Below are 18,009 nucleotides of genomic sequence, written 5' to 3'. Positions count from 1 at the left end.
CTTCCGTAAGCCTCTTATTCTTATCCATTAGAGGGGAGACAGAATGAAAACCACAATCACAGAAAACTAACCAAACTGATCACCTGGACCACAGCTTTGTCTAACTCATAGAAACTATGAGCCATGTCATGTAGGGCCACCCAAGACAGATGGGTCATAGTGGAGAGTTCTGAGAAAACGTGACACTGGAGAAGGGAATGGCAAGCCACTTCAATATTCTTGCCTTAAGAACCCCATGACCAGAATGAACAGGTAAAGATATATGACACTGAAAGGTGAAGTCCCCAGGTCGGTAGTTGCCCATTATGTTACTATAGAAGAGCAGAGAAATAACTCCAGAAAGAATGAGATGGAGCCAAAGTGAAAACAGTGCCCAGTTGTGAATGTGACTGGTGATGAAAGTAATGCCCAATTATACCTATAGATCTCATTTTATAAGAGAGCAGTGAACAAGTACAGAATGTATACAGTATGGGTGAGAAAATGAATATAAAAACTGCTTCTTATGAAGAAAGAGTGTTTGAGTGAGTCTGCTTCAGTGCAGTGGCAGATCTGAGTATCAAATCCTTGAAAGGCTGCAGTATTCAGGATTACAGAGTCTACACCTATTAGAAAAAGGCATGAGGGCATGAGGTTAGATCTGTGTAATATTTAGTTGTCTAAATATGGAACAGTTGTTTTTTAAGGTGTGAGATTACTATATCTGGTGGGGTAAGATGGAGATTGGATTGCTTATTTAAAGAGATATTTTCAAACACTTTCCTTCTTGGAACTGGAGAGTTTGTTGATTCCCTTACCTATTTCTTTTAGGTATAATAGTTATTTCATCACTTGCCCATTGTCTAACCACTCCATGATGGTGTTTCTGAATATATCTTTGACATAGACATCTAGCCAACTATAGATATTCATTAATAGGTATTTTTAACAAGTACCTTCCTAGATCTTGGGGAATACAGATTAATAAAGGCACTTTTCCTCTCTGGATGTTCATGATTTAGAGAGAGGAAAAGTAAACAATACACATACATGATGTAATGTGTACAATGAAAATAATCTAGTCCTCATTTTTATTTTCTCCTCTGAGCACTAAGTCTGACAAAAATATTGTTGTTTGTGAATTTAGATGGAAAGAAGTTACATGTTCATTCTTTTCAGACTTCCTGTTGTTATTGCTGCTGCCATTGTTTCTTGCCACACTGTGTGGTTTACAACCCTGGTTACTCCAGGGATTGACACCAAGTCTTTAGGAATGAAGGCAGAGAGTTCTAACCACTAGAACACCAGGGAATTCCTTAAACTTCCTGGATTTCTCTGTGTTTTGTTCCCAGGAAACAAAACTCCTGTTAAAATCTCTCTATAAAAAGAACTTTTGACTATTCAGACAATATGAGCATGTTTATGTAAGGAATCAGAATCCATATTCATGTAAATTCATTGAATTTTCTAAACTCCAAACTTGGCATGTAGCAATAGAAGGTAACTCAACCAAGGTGGGTGAAAATGTGACAAAAATCAAGTACAAAAGCAATACAAATTTATTTGAACAATAACACCTTGTTTGATTAGAAACACTAAATCTACATGCTAGCTTCCTATTATTGGAATACATGTTTGATGCTTCATAGTTCAGTTTTACCATGACATTTTCAATATTCACTGCAGAAAAATCTCTCCCGAGATTTGATTAGTTTTGAAAGTCTAAAGGAAGTTCTAAAGCTACTAAAATCATGATTAGTTTTATTAACATACAAGCTGGCCAGCTTTACATCCAACAACAGTGAGGCTTTTCATTTATTGATTGTTGCCAAAAAGTAATAGTTATTTCTCTTAATCTTCTCTATTTAAATAACTCTACCCTTCCAAACTTAAAAGAAAAATGTCCATAAATGGATAAAGACATTACTCTAATATTTTTCTACAATTAGATTTACAGATTTGGCAAGCATATTAGTCCTATTTGTTTAGATGGAATAAAAGATTAGAATTGTGCTGTTTAGATGTATTGAAAAACATAAATTTGACTTAATTAGCTATCAATATATAATACATGCCAAAAAAGCACTTCTTCCAATTAAACTAATTTCTATTTTGATTGAAAAATTCTTCAATTCTATGACTAAGATATTAATATTATAATGAGAGACAAAGATATTTATCTATTTTGTTTCATATTACAAACACCATTATATTGGCAACTGATTAATATTTCCTTTGATGACTAAACACAAATTCATTACAGGCAAACCAGTTTGCTCTCATGAACACTGTTAGTATTATTCATTTCAGTTAGAGATTGTATTTTCTCATCTATAGAAAAGAGGTGCTTCAGTTAAGGAGTTGTAGTTTGTTGTCTGGTTTCCCATTCCAAGGAAATAAAAATTACAGGAAGTAAATTTTATATTTCATCTACATGCTAAAAAGATCACATGAGAAAAATAACATTCTAGATAATTGTATTTTGTGGCTATTTAAAGTTTTCTGTTGAAGCAAAGATGCATGATGAAGAAATCAACTTTTATATATTTTTCATATATTAGTAAGTAGAGAAATCAAAATGGCTGTCTGGGGAGGCCTTACAAATAGAAAAGAAGAGAAGTGAAAAGCAAAGGAGAAAAGGAAACATATAAGCATCTGAATGCAAAGTTCCAAAGAAGAGCAAGGAGAGATAAGAAAGCCCTCCTTAGCAATCAATGCAAAGAAATAGAGGAAAAGAACAGAATGGGAAAGACTAGAGATCTCTTCAAGAAAATTAGAGATACCAAGGAAACATTTCAGGCAAAGATGGGCTCGATAAAGGACAGAAATGGTATGGATCTAACAGAAGCAGAAGATATAAAAAAGAGACGGCAAGAATACACAGAAGAACTGTACAACAAAGAGCTTCACGACCCAGATAATCACAATGGTGTCACTCACCTAGAGCCAGACATCCTGGAATGTGAAGTCAAGTGGGCCTTAGGAAGCATCGCTATGAACAAAGCTAGTGGAGGTGATGGAATTCCAGTGGAGCTATTTCAAATCCTGAAAGATGATGCTGTGAAAGTGCTGCACTCAATATGCCAGCAAATTTGGAAAACTCAGCAGTGGCCACAGGACTGGAAACTGTCAGTTTTCATTCCAATCCCAAAGAAAGGCAATGCCAAAGAATGCTCAAACTACCACATAATTGCACTCATCTCACACACCAATAAAGTAATGCTCAAAATTCTCTAAGCCAGGCTTCAGCAGTATGTGAACCATGAACTTTCAGATGTTCAAGCTGGTTTTAGAAAAGGCAGAGGAACCAGAGATCAAATTACCAACATCTGCTGGATCATGGAAAAAGCAAGAGAGTTCCAGAAAAACATCTATTTCTGCTTTATTGACTATGCCAAAGCCTTTGACTGTGTGGATCACAATAAACTGTGGAAATTTCTGAATGAGATGGGAATACCAAACCACCTAACCTGCCTCTTGAGAAACGTATATGCAGGTCAGGAAGCAACAGTCAGAACTGGGCATGGAACAACAGACTGGTTCCAAAGAGGAAAAGGAGTACGACGTCAAGGCTGTATATTGTCACCCTGCTTATTTAACTTCTATGCAGAGTACATCATGAGAAACACTGGACTGGAAGAAGCACAAGCTGGAATCAAGATTTCTGGGAGAAATATCAATAACCTCATATATGCAGATGACACCACCCTTATGGCAGAAAGTGAAGAGGAACTAAAAAGCTTCTTGATGAAAGTGAAAGAGGAGAGTTAAAAAGTTGGCTTACAGCTCAACATTCAGAAAACTAAGATCAATGCATCTGGCCCCATCACTTCATGGGAAATAGATAGGGAAACAGTGGAAACAGTATCAGACTTCATTTTGGGGGGCTCCAAAGTCACTGCAGATGGTGATTGCAGCCATGAAATTAAAAGATACTTACTCCTTGGAAGGAAAGTTATAACCAACCTAGATAACATATTGAAAAGCAGAGATTACTTTGCCAACAAAGGTCCATCTAGTCAAGGCTATGGTATTTCCAGTGGTGATGTATGGATATGAGAGTTGGACTGTGAGGAAGGCTGAGTGCCAAAGAATTGATGTTTTTTCACTGTGGTTTTGGAGAAGACTCTTGAGAGTCCCTTGGATTGCAAGGAGATCCAACCAGTCCATCCTAAAGGAGATCAGTCCTGAGTGTTCATTCGAAGGACTGATGCTAAAAATGAAACTCCCATACTCTGGCCACCTCATGCGAAGAGTTGACTCATTGGAAAAGACCCTGATGCTGGGAGGGATTGGGGACAGGAGGAGAAGGGGACGACAGAGGATGAGATGGCTGGATGGCATCACTGCCTGGATGGACATGAGTTTGGTTGAACTGTGGGAGTTGGTGATGGACAGAGTGGCCTGGCATGCTGCAGTTCATTGGGTTGCAAAGAGCCAGACACAACTGAGCAACTGAACTGATCTGAACTGAAGTAGAGAAAAGAACCTAAATTCTTAAATAATAGAGCATTAACATTTTACTGGAAAACTTGGCCTCTTTCAAATGTAGATTCTCTGTACTTCTTTTGATTGCCTTTTTTAAAGTTTACTAATTTATGATTAAATAATCCATCATCCCTCCCCATTGAGTATAACAAAGTCTTCTTTCCTATACCCAAGTATTACGAGGCCTTTCTTTCTCTAACAGCTAGAAAACAATTAATTGAGGAGGACCTGAGTTATATTAAAACATGAGGAAACCTATTTTTTGCTGTTCAGTCACTAAATTGTGTTCAACTCTTTGCAAGCCCATGGACTGCAGCAAGCCAGGCTCTTCTGTCCTCCACTGTCTCTTAGAATTTGCTCAAATTCATGCCCATCAAATTGGCAATGCTAACTAATCATCTCATCCATTGACACCCTCTTTTCTTTTTGCCTTCACTATTTCCCAACATCAGGGTCTTTTCCAATGACTTGCCTCTTTGTATCAGGTGGGCAAAGTATTGGAGCTTCAGCTTCAGCATCAGTCTTTCTAATAATTAATTATCCAGGGTTGATTTACATTAGGATTGACTGGTTTGATCTCCATGCTGTTCAAGGGACTGTCAAGAGTCTTCTGCAGCACCAAAGTTTGAAAGAATGAATTCTTTGGTGCTCAGCCTTCTTTATGGTCCAACTCTCTCATTGGTACATAACTACTGGAAAAACCATAGCTTTGATGAGATGAACCTTTGTTGGCAAAGTGATGTCTCTGCTTTTTAGTATGTTGTTTTTTAATTATATGGATGCAGTCACTGTCTGCAGTGATTTTGGAACCCAAGAATATGAAATCTGTCACTGTTTCCACTTTATCCAACATATTTGCCACAGAGTGATGGGACCAGATGCAATAATCTTAGATTTTTGAATTCTGAGTTGTAAGACAGCTTTTTCACTCTCCTCTTTCACCTTCATCTAAACTAAGAAGCTCTTTAGTTTGTCTTCACTTTCTGCCATTAGAGTTGTATCATCTGCATATTTGAGGTTATTGATATTTCTTCCATAAATCTTGATTCCAGCTTCTGATCAATCAGCCCAGCATTTTGCCTGATGTACTCTGCATATAAGTTAAAGAAATAGGGTGACAATATACAGCCTTGACATACTCCTTTCCCGATTTGGAACCAGTCCCCTGTTCCATGTCCAGTTTTAACTGTTGCTTCTTGACCTTCATACACATTTCTCAGGAGCCAGGTAAGGTTGTCTGCTGTTACCATCTCTTAAAGAATTTTCCACAGTTTGTTGTGATTCACACTATCAAGACTTTAGCATACTAGATGAGCCAGAAGTAGAATTTTTTTTTTTTCTGGAATTCACTTGCTTTTTCCATGATCCAACTTATATTGACAATTTGATTTCTTGTTTCTCTGCCTTTCCTAAATCCAGCTTATACATCTGAAAATTCTCAGTTCACATACTGTTGAAGCCTAGTTTGAAGGATTTTGAGCATAACATTGTGAAATGCTAACCTAGCATGTGAAATAAGCGCAATTGTTCAGCAGTTTGAACATTTTCTGGCATTGCTCTTCTCTGGGATTGGAATGAAAACTGATCTTTTCCATTTTTATGGCCACTGCTGAGTTTTCCAAATTTGCTAACAAATTGCATGTAGCATTTTAACAGGATCATCTTTTAGGATTTTAAGTAGCTCAGCTGGAATTCCATCACCTCCACTAACTTTGTTCATAGTAATATATCATTAAGGCCCACTTGACTTCAGACTCCAAAATGTCTGGCTCTAAGTGAGTGACCCCACCCTCATGGTTATCCAACTCATAAAGACCTTCCTTCTATAGTTCTTCTGTGTATTCCTGCCGTCTCTTCTCAATCTCTTCTGTTTCTTCTAGGTTGTCACTATTTCTGTCATTTATTGTTCCAACCTTTGCATGGATAATCCCTTGATATCTCCAATTTTAGTATATGTGCTGCCGAAGAGAACACTTACAATTTTGTTGTTAGTTGCTCAGTCATGTCCAACTCTATGCAACCCCATGGGCTGTAGCTTGCTAGGCTCCTCTGCCGCTGGAATTCTCCAGGTGGGAATATTGGAGTGGGTAGTCATTCCCTTCTCCATCACATCTTCTGGACCCAGGTATTGAACCTGGGTCTCTCACACTGCAGGCAGACTCTTTATCAGCTAAGCCACGAAGCTTCTGAACTGTGGTGTTTAAGAAGATTCTTGAGAGCCTCTTGGACTGCAAGGAGATCAAATCATTCAATCCTAAAGGAAATAAGTTCTGAATATTCATTGGAAGGACAGATGCTGAAGATGAAACTCCAATACTTGGGCCACCTGATGTGAAGAACTAACTCCTTAGAAAAGACCCTGCTGTTGAAAAAGATTGAAGGCAGAAGGAGAAGGGGATAACAGAGGATGAGGTAACTGGATGGCATCACCAAATCAATAGACATGAGTTTGAGCATACTCCAGGATTGGTGATGGGCAGGGAAACCTGGCATTGTGCACTCCATGGGGTTGCAAAGAGTTGGACATGGCTGAGCAACTGAAATGAACTAATCTCCAATTTTCTTGAAGAGATCTCCAGTCTGTCTTATTCTATCATTTTCCTCTATTCTTTTGTATTGTTGATTGAAGAAGGCCTTCTTAACTCTCTTTGCTATTCTCTGGAACTCTGCTTTCAGTTGGATAGATCTTTCCCTTTCTCCTTTGCCTTTTGTTTCTCTTCTTTCCTCAGGTATTTGTAAACCCTCCTCAGACAACCGCTTTGCCTTCTTGCATTTCTTTTTCTTTGGGATGGTTTTGGTCACTACCTCCTATACAATGTTACAGACTTCCATCCATAATTCTTCAGATACTCTGTCTACCAAATCTAACCCCTTGAATTTATTTGTCACCCCCACTGTATAAAAGTGTATAAGGTATAAATATAAAGTGACACTGTATTAAGTGTCACCCCCACTTTATTTTCTTGAGCTCAAAATCACAGTAGATGGTGACTGCAGCCATGAAATCAAAAGATGCTTGCTACTTGGAAGAAAAGCTATGACCAACCTGAACAGCATATTAAAAAGCAGAGACATTGCTTTGTCAACAAAGGTCTATATAGTCAAAGCTATTGTTTTTCCAGTAGTCATGTATGGAGGTGAGAGTTGGACTATAGAGAAAGCTGAGCACTGAAGAATTGATGCTTTTGAAATATGGTGTTGGAGAAAACTCTTGAGAGTCCCTTGGAATGCAAGGAGATCAAACCAGTCAATCCTAAAGGAAACCAGTCCTGAATATTGATTGGAAGGACTGATTAAGCTGAAACTTTAATACTCTGGTCACCTGATATGAAGAACTGACTCGTTTGAAAAAACCCTGATGCTGGGAAAGATTGAAGGCAGGAGAAGAAGAGGATGAAAGAGAATGAGATGTTTGGATGGCATCACCTACTCAATGCATATGAGTTTGAGCAAGCTCTAGGAGTTGGTGATGGACAGAGAAGCCTTATGTGCTGCAGTCCATGGGATTGCAAATGCCGTACACGACTGAGCAACTGAACTGAACTGAACTGTATAAGGGATTTGATTTAGGTCATACCTGAATGGCCTAGTGGTTTTTCTTGCTGACTTCAATTTTGCAATATGGAGCTCATAACCTGAACCACAGTCAGCTGAAGTTCTTGTTTTCACTAACTATAAGAGCTTCTTCAACTCCAGCTGCAAAGACCGTAATCAATCTGATATAGTATTGATCATTTGATGAGGTTCATGTGTAGAGTTGTCTTTTGGATTGCTGGAAAAGGATATATGTTATGACCAGCATGTTCTCTTGACAAAACTGTTAACCTTTGCCCTGCTTCATTTTGTACTCCAAGGCCAAACTTGACTGTTATTCAGGGTAGCTCTTGACTTTCTACTTTCCATTCCAATCTCCTTTGATAAAAAAGGACATCATTTTGTGCATGTGTGTGTGTGTTAGCTCTAGAAAGTGTTGTAGGTCTTCAGAGAACCAGTCAACTTCAGCTTCTTTGGCATAATGATTGGAGTGTAGACCTGGATTACTGTATGTTGAATGATTTTCTTGGAAATGAACCAAGATCATTCTGTTGTTTTTGAGGTTGCACAAGTACTATATTTCAGACTCTTTCATTGTGAAAGCCTATAGTTTCACCGTCTTAAGTATCCAAAATGTGAGCATCATCCTGTATTTTTTCTGAACACTCCCTTCTTTCTCCAGCTTTAGATGTTAATAAACAAATGAAGGTTGGTTTTAGAAATCTAATTTGTGATCTTAATTGTTATTATACTTCAGGAGTCTCCTAGTTTGCTTTCATTTATAAGAATAACTTGATTGGGCCAGGTAATAAACTTCACTCAATGGAGGTAATTTACTGACTCCAAAAGTGTAGATAATATAAACCATGTTTCAAATTAGTGTCCTATTATTTCTTAACTTCTAGATTTAAATTCTTTGTGGTTTGGCAGTACAATAATTCCTTTCACATGTTATGAAATCATGCAAGATGTCCTTTAAAAGCCTAGGCAAAATATATTGTTTCTCTTTGTTTTTCATTTCCCACATAATACAGTCTTCCTAACTAAATAGGTATTCTCAAATTTGCACATATTTCGGGAAGATGATTTAATTGTTTAGGAGGGGAACAACTTGATCACCTTGATATTTCAGTTTTACAACTTTAGAAAAAATTTGAAATGCTAGAATATCTCCAATTTTGATAACCTTGAAAACTTTCTAAGAAAGAAAATAACAATATATCTGGCTTTGGGCTTCCCTGGTGGCTCAGATGGTAAAGAATCTGCGTGCAATGTGGGAGAACTGGGTTTGATCCCTAGGATGGGAAGATTCCCTGGAGGAGAGCATGGCAACTTACTCCAGTATTCTTGCCTGGAGAATCCACAGTGGCAGAGGTGGCTGACAGTCCATGGAGTCTCAAAGATTTAGACGTGACTGAGCAACTAAGCACACAGCACATTTCTGGCTTTAATTATTAAAAAGCTGCCTTGTTCAGTGGTTTTCAAGAGATTCTTTTTTGGAAAACTGCAAATTTTTTTTTTATTTTTAGTTTTTTATTTTTTAAATTTTAAAATCTTTAATTCTTACATGCATTCCCAAACATGAACCCCCCTCCCACCTCCCTCCCCATAACATCTTTCTGGGTCATCCCCATGCACCAGCCCCAAGCATGCTGCATCCTGCGTCAGACATAGACTGGCGATTCAATTCACATGATAGTATACATGTTAGAATGGCATTAATTAAAAAGCATTTGTATTGCTAGTATTGCCTGACTTAATTAAATCAAGAAAAATTAACATCTAAGATATGGCTTCCCAGGTGGCGCTAGTGGTGAAGAACCCACCTGCCAATGCAGGAGACTTTAGAGACCCGGGATGATCCCTGAGTGGGGAAGATCCTCTGGAGGAGGCCATAGCAACCCACTCCAGTATTCTTGCCTGGGGAATCCCATGGACTGAGGAGCCTGGAGGGCTACAGTCCATTGAGTTGCAGAGAGTCAGACACAACTGAAGCTTCTTAGCACGCAAGATATGGATATACATTTTTACAGACTTACCACATGGAAGTTCTGCTTCTTTACAAGGAAAAGGTGCTAATGTCAAGGAGAAAAAATAGTGAGAATTCTATGTATGTTCTTTTTCAATGACCTAGCACACTCTAATCGTATTACCTTGAATCAATTCTTGCCCCTAGTTTATTTCAGTCTATTATTCACACAAAGGCTACTTGCTGATTTTCTTTTCATTATTTTATAGTTACATTAATGGTGAAAGCATATTATCTATTAATGACATATTCCTCAAAATTAAAACTTCCATTTTAGATACATGTTACAATATTTCATATAATCTTATGTTACTACCTCTTCTTTTATTTAATTCAATTTTTTAACAATCTAATAGAGAAGGTTGACATACATTTGTGTGGATTTACTAATAATATGGTGAGGTCTGTAAAATGTAATGGATATTTGTTTACAATTGTGCTATACCTCTACCAAGGTATTGATTAAAGTGAAATAAGGAAGCGACATTAATATCTTACATAAACCACTTCCCAGAATAAGAAAGAAGATGAGCAAATTAGTCTTCATATCCCCCAGTAAAATTCAGGCAAGATTGATTTCATCTAAAATTTTCAGAGGCAAGATTTTTCATAGATGTTCAATTACAATATTGTCATTTTCTTATGCTACATATTGTATTTACAAAATGAATATTATGAATATTTCAAATAAAACATAAGCAGTAATATAATTTATATGCAGCACTATATTTTACTTGCAAAACTGTCAGATACTTTCACTACAGTTATGAAATATATCTGATGAATATCCTTTGTATTATTTAAAGTTTAGAGTAAAAATGAATAATGTTTATTTGATTATACTCTAGTGCTAAGATGAATGAATATTAAACTCCAATTTCTATGCAAAAAAGAATCAGAACCAGAAAAACTCTACTCCTTATAGTAAACTCCCTGTAAAATACAGAATATTGAATTCAGATCAAAACATAGGTTTTGAAGTACAATATACAACATTTATTTTGCATGTATTCATTTATTTTAACTTGCAATTCTAAAAGCAGTGAGACTCGAGATATAAAATACTCTCCCTAATTGAACTATCTGTTTTATAGTGGGTAAGAAGAGAATGAGAATAAAAACCAGGATGAAAGCACAATAATATTAATCTTAAAATTTTCATAAAGTTTATGCCTTCCTCAGATATTCAAATGCAGAAGTATTTCTGCTTTAAAAAAAAAGATGTAAACAAAACCACAACGATGATCCTTCAATTTAAATCAATAAATATCAATTATATATTTACTTTGGAGAACTAGGGAATCTTTCTCAAACTCAGGGTTGTTTAAAAGGTGATGTTTATAGTCATGAAACAAAAAATATAAAGAAAAAATATCATCCAATTAAAAATTTAATCAAATTCCTAAAGGAAATCTGAGCATAGATTGGTAGTCAGTCAAATCTATCAAACAGTACACATTTATTGAGTTACATATGCCTCTTTCAATGGATGTGATTGTTGTGTGTCTAACATCTACACTGATACACATGAGTTCAACTTTAACCATTCATCTAAGAGTTCTTTCAGTCACCAAATATTTATTGTCAGGTACTATGCTATTTAATGTGGATATAATGATCAAAAACAGACATTTTCTTCTAAAGAAAGCAGCAACAAACTCCTAACTGTTTATAAGGGCCCTGAGGTTTTCTCAAGATTTTGTATATTGTTTTTCTTTTTCACTTTCAGATCTACTTGCTTTTTCCTCTCTTGAATTCAAGAACAATGATTAAAGTCCCTCACTGCTTATAAGAGACCAAGAGGCAAAAAAGCAAGTAGATCTGAAAGTGAAAGAGAAAAACAATATACAAAGTCAATCTGAGGATATTAGCTTTTGATAAAGTAATTTACCAATTTAAAATTGTAAATAATATTTTGAAGTATGACTATATTCAGGTGCAGTTTTAAATTCTTTACATATATTAGCAAAGCTGATCTTTGCCATAACACTTTGATGTTAATATCATATTTCTCATACAAAATATGAGAAACTAAAACTGAGATACATTAAGTATCTTTCTCAAGGTCACCAGCTAGAAAGAGATAGAGCCAGAATCTAAAGCCACTCAGTCTGACTCAGAGCTGCGTAATCCTCCATCTTGTCATCTTGACTCCAAAAGTCATAAATAATTTGCATAATCTCAGACTATGCACAGATAATATATATGACAGATATATATATATTAATTATAGAAAGTAAAATACAGTTATAATTGAAGTTTTCCTTTTTGTAACCTGTTTATATTTTATGATTTTATATCTCCTTTTCTTTTACTATATTTTAGGATTTTTGTTATGTGGTTTTAGCAGGAGTCTTCAGTTTCAGACAGAATCTTGATTATACCTGTTAGTAACCAAATCGTTCTAAAATTTTCCTGCTGCAAGGAAAAGAGAACCCAGATCAAACTGCTTATTATAATATAGAGGATTCATCAGCTGATGTAACTGAAAAGTACAATAATAGACCAAATATCAGGCATGTTCTATCATGGCCCTTGCTTCTGTTTTCTTGATTCTCTCTGGTCTTTCTCCAGGCTTTAGTTCTATCTTCATATTGGCTTTTCTTGAGACTCTTACAGTGGGCTAGCCCATAGCACCACTTAAAGAAATGACATTGTGACTTTATATTTTTTAAAAATCTCTGCCATTGCTTATATCATGTTTTTATTGTAACACCAATCTTTTAGTTTAAATTTTTCAAAAGCCATTCTCTTCTCATAATTATGCATTATCTAAACGAATGATAAGTATATCATTGGTTTTCATTTTACAAGATAAGGTATTTAATTCATTTTTTCCCACCTACACAAGTCATGTAAGCTTTTTAAAAATAATCTGGAATTGATATTCAGATTACAATTATTGCATTTTCATCATTTGCATTATATAACTTCTCTTTGAAGAACACTATTTTTCAAATTTGCATCTATTTATGCAACAGAGGAGTTACCCCACATCAGAGGTAAGAAGCAGTGGCCGCACTTTGCTGGAGCAGCCGTGAAGAGAGACCCCATGTCCAGGGTAAGAGAAACCCAAGTAAGATGGTAGGCACTGTGAGAGGGGATCAGAGGGCAGACAGACTGAAACTACAATCATAGTCAACTAGGTAATCTGATCACATGGACCACAGCCTTGTCTAACTCAATGAATCTAAGCCATGCCATGTGGGGCCACCAAAGATGGCCGGGTCATGGGGGAGAGGTCTGATGGAATGTGGTCCACTGGAGAAGGGAATGGCAAATCACTTCAGTATTCTTGCCTTGAGGACCCCATGGACAGTACAAAAAGGCAAAAAGATAGGACACTGAAAGATGAACTCCCTAGGTCGGTAGGTGCCCAATATGCTACTGGAGATCAGTGAAGAAATAACTCCAGAAAGAATGAAAGGATGGAGCCAAAGCAAAAACAACACCCAATTGTGAATGGGACTGGCAATGGAAGCAGGGTTCAATGCTGTAAAGAGCAATATTGCATAGGAACCTGGAATGTCAGGCCCATGAATAAAAGTAAAATGGAAGTGGTCAAACAGGACATGGCAAGAGTGACGTTGACGTTTTAGGAATCAGTGAACTAAGATGGACTGGAATGGGTGAATTTAACTCAGATGACCATTATATCTACTACTGCAGGCAGGAATCCCTTAGAAGAAATGGAGTAGCCATCATAGTCAACAAAAGAGTCTGAAATGCAGTACTTGGATGCAATCTCAAAAACAGCAGAATGATCTCTGTTCATTTCCAAGGCAAATCATTCAATATCATGGTAATCCAAGTCTATGCCCCAACCAGTAATGCTGAAGAAGCTGAAGTTGAATAGCTCTATGAAGACCTACAAGACCTTCTAGAACTAACACCAAAAAGGATGTCCTTTTCTTTATAGGAGACTGTCTAGGAGGGCCTAGAGGAGCTATCCCATGTGGAAGGTCAGGAAGGGCGGTGGTGAGGAGTTACCCTTCGTCCAAGGTAAGGAGCAGCAGCTGCACTTTGCTGGAACAGCCATGAAGAGATACCGCATGCCCAAGGTAAGAGAAACCCAAATAAAATGGTAGGCACTGAGAGAGGGGATCAGAGGGCAGACTGACTGAAACTACAATCATGGACAACTAGGTAATCCGATCACATGGATGGTAGATGTTACGAGAGGACATCAGAGGGCAGACACACTGAAACCATACTCACAGAAAACTAGTCAATCTAATCACACTAGGACCACAGCCTTGTCTACTCAATGAAACTAAGCCATGCCCGCGGGGCAACCCAAGATGGGCAGGTCTCATGGTAGAGAGGTCTGACAGAATGTGGTCCACTGGAGAAACTGAAAGTGAAAGTTAAGTCGCTCAGTCGTGTCTGACTCTTCGCGACCCCATGGACCATAGCATATCAGGCTTCTCCGTCCATGGGATTTTCCAGGCAAGAGTACTGGAGTGAGTTGCCATTTCCTTCTCCAGGGGATCTTCCCGACCCAGGGATTGAACCCAGGTCTCCCACATTATAGGCAGACTCTTTACCCTCTGAGCCACCAGGGAAGCCCTGAAAAGAATGGCAAACCACTTCAGTATTCTTGCCTTGAGAACCCCATGAACAGTATGAAAAGGCAAAATGATAGGATACTGAAAGAGGAACTCCCCAGGTCAGTAGTTGCCCAACATGCTACTGGAGATCAGTGGAGAAATAACTCCAGAAAGGATGAAGGGATGGAGCTAAAGCAAAAACAATAAGCAGCTGTGGATGTGACTGGTGATAGAAGCAAGGTCTGATGCTGTAAAGAGCAATATTACGTAGGAACCTGGAATGTCAGGTCCATGAATCAAGGCAAATTGGAACTGGTCAAACAAGAGATGGCAAGAGTGAATGTTGACATTCTAGGAATCAGCAAAGTAAAATGAACTGGAATGGGTGAATTTAACTCAGAGGACCATTACATCTACTACTGCGGGCAGGAATCCCTTAGAAGAAATGGAGTAGCCATCATGGTCAACAAGAGTCTGAAATGCAGTACATGGATGCAATCTCAAAAACGACAGAATGATCTCTGTTCATTTCCAAGGCAAACCATTCAATATCACAGTAATCCAAATCTATGCCCCAACCAGTAACACTGAAGAAGCTGAAGTTAAACGGTTCTATGAAGACTTACAAGACCTCTTAGGACTAACACCAAAAAGAGATGTCCTTTTCATTATAGGGGACTGGAATGCAAAAGTAGGAAGTCAAAAAAACACCTGGAGTAACAGGCAAATTTGGCCTTGAAATACGGAATGAAGCAGGGCAAACACTAATAGAGTTTTGCCAAGAAAATGCACTGGTCATAGCAAACACCCTCTTACAACAACACAAGAGAAGACTCTATACATGGACATCATGAGACGGTCAACACCAAAATCAGATTGATTATATTCTTTGCAGCCAAAGATGGAGAAGCTCTACACAGTTAACAAAAACAAGACCAGGAGCTGACTGTGGCTCAGATCATGAACTTCTTATTACCAAATTCAGACTTAAATTGAAGAAAGTAGGGAAAAGCACTAGACCATTAAGGTATGACCTAAATCAAATCCCTTATGATTATACAGTGGAAATGAAAAAATAGATTTAAGGGCCTAGATCTGATAGATAGAGTGCTTGATGAATAATGGAATGAGGTTCATGACATTGTACAGGAGACAGGGATCAAGACCATCCCTATGGAAAAGAAATGCAAAAAAGCAAAATGGCTGTCTGAGGAGGGCTTACAAATAGCTGTGAACAGAAGAGAGGTGAAAAACAAAGGAGAAAAGGAAAGATATAAGCATCTGAATGCAGAGTACCAAAGAATAGCAAGAAGAGGTAAGAAAGCCTTCTTCAGCTATCAATGCAAAGAAATAGAGGAAAAGAACAGAATGGGAAAGACTAGAGATCTCTTCAAGAAAATTAGAGATACCAAGGGAACATTTCCTGCAAAGATGGGCTCAATGGTCTGGACCTGACAAAAGCAGAAGATATTAAGATGTGGCAAGAATACATGGAAGAACTGTACAAAAAAGATCTTCATGACCCAGATAATCATGATGGTGTGATCACTCACCTAGAGCCAGACATCCTGGAATGTGAAGTCAAGTGGGCCTTAGAAAGTACCACTACGAACAAAGCTAGTGGAGGTGATGGAATTCCAGTGGAGCTATTTCAAATCCTGAAAGATGATGCTGTGAAAGTGCTGTACTCAATATGCCAGCAAATTTGGAAAGGTCATCAGTGGCCACACAACTGGAAAAGGTCAGTTTTCATTCCAATCCCAAAGAAAGGCAATGCCAAAGAATGCTCAAACTACCACACAATTGCACTCATCTCACACGCTAGTAAAATAATGCTCAAAATTCTCCAAGCAAGGCTTCAGCAATATGTGAACCGTGAACTTTCTGATGTTCAAGCTCGTCTTAGAAAAGGCAGAGGAACCGGAGATCAAATTGCCAACATCTGCTGGATCATGGAAAAAGCAAGAGAGTTCCAGAAAAACATCTATTTCTGTTTTACTGACTATGCCAAGGCCTTTGACCGTGTGGATCACAATAAACTGTGGAAAACTCTGAGAGAGATGAGAATATCAGACCACCTGACCTGCCTCTTGAGAAACCTGTATGCAGGTCAGGAAGCAACAGTTAGAACTGGACATGGAACAACAGACTGGTTCCGAATAGGAAAAGGAGTACGTCAAGGCTGTATATTGTCACCCTGCTTATTTAACTTATATGCAGAGTGCATGATGAGAAATGCTGGACTGGAAGAAGCACAAGCTGGAATCAAGATTACCGGGAGAAACATCAGTCACCTCAGATATGCAGACAACACCACCCTTATGGCAGAAAGTGAAGAGGAACTCAAAAGCCTCTTGATGAAAGTGAAGGAGGAGAGTGAAAAAGTTGGCTTAAAGCTCAACATTCAGAAAACTAAGATCATGGCATCCGGTCCCATCACTTCATGGGAAATAGATGGGGGAACAGAGGAAACAGTATCAGACTTAATTTTGGGGGCCTCCAAAAATCATTGCAAATGGTGATTGCAGCCATGAAATTAAAAGACGCTTACACCTTGGAAGAGAAGTTATGACCAACCTAGATAGTATATTCAAAAGCAGGGACATTACTTTGCCGACTAAGGTCCATCTGGTCAAGGCTATGGTTTTTCCAGTAGTCATGTGTAGATGTGAGAGTTGGACTGTGAAGAAGGCTTTGCACCAAGGAATTGATGCTTTTGAACTGTGGTGTTGGAGAAGCCTCTTGAGAATCCCTTGGACAGCAAGGAGATCCAACCAGTCCATTCTGAAGGAGATCAGCCCTGGGATTTCTTTGGGAGGAATGATGCTGAAGCTGAAACTCCTGTACTTTGGCCACCTCATGCGAAGAGTTGACTCATTGGAAAAGACTCTGATGCTGGGAGAGATTGGGGCGCAGGAGGAGAAGGGGACGACCGAGGATGAGATGCCTGGGTGGCATCAGTGATTCGATGGACATGAGTCTGAGTGAATCCGGGAGTTGGTGATGAACAGGGAGGCCTGGTGTGCTGCGATTCATGGTGTCACAAAGAGTTGGACATGACTGAGGGACTGAACTGAACTGGAATGCAAAAATAGGAGTCAAGAAACACCTGGAGTAACAGGCAAATTTGACCTTGGAGTACAGAATGAAGTAGGGCAAAAGCTAATAGCATTCTGCCAAGAGACTGCAAAGGTCAGAACACAAGAGAAAACTCTACACGTGGACATCACCAGATGATTGACATCAAAATCAGATTGATTATATTCTTTGCATCCAAAGATGGACACGCTCTATATAGTCAGTGAAAACAAGACTGGGAGCTGACTGTGGCTGAGATCATGAACTCCTTATTGCCAAATTCAGACCGAAACTGAAGAAAGTGGAGAAAGCCACTAAACCATTCAGGTAGGACCTAAGTCAAATCGCTTA

This window comes from Ovis aries, chromosome 1, assembly GCF_016772045.2.
Source record: "Ovis aries strain OAR_USU_Benz2616 breed Rambouillet chromosome 1, ARS-UI_Ramb_v3.0, whole genome shotgun sequence".
Classification (NCBI taxonomy): Eukaryota; Metazoa; Chordata; class Mammalia; order Artiodactyla; family Bovidae; genus Ovis; species Ovis aries.
This window is presented reverse-complemented; position numbering follows the sequence as displayed.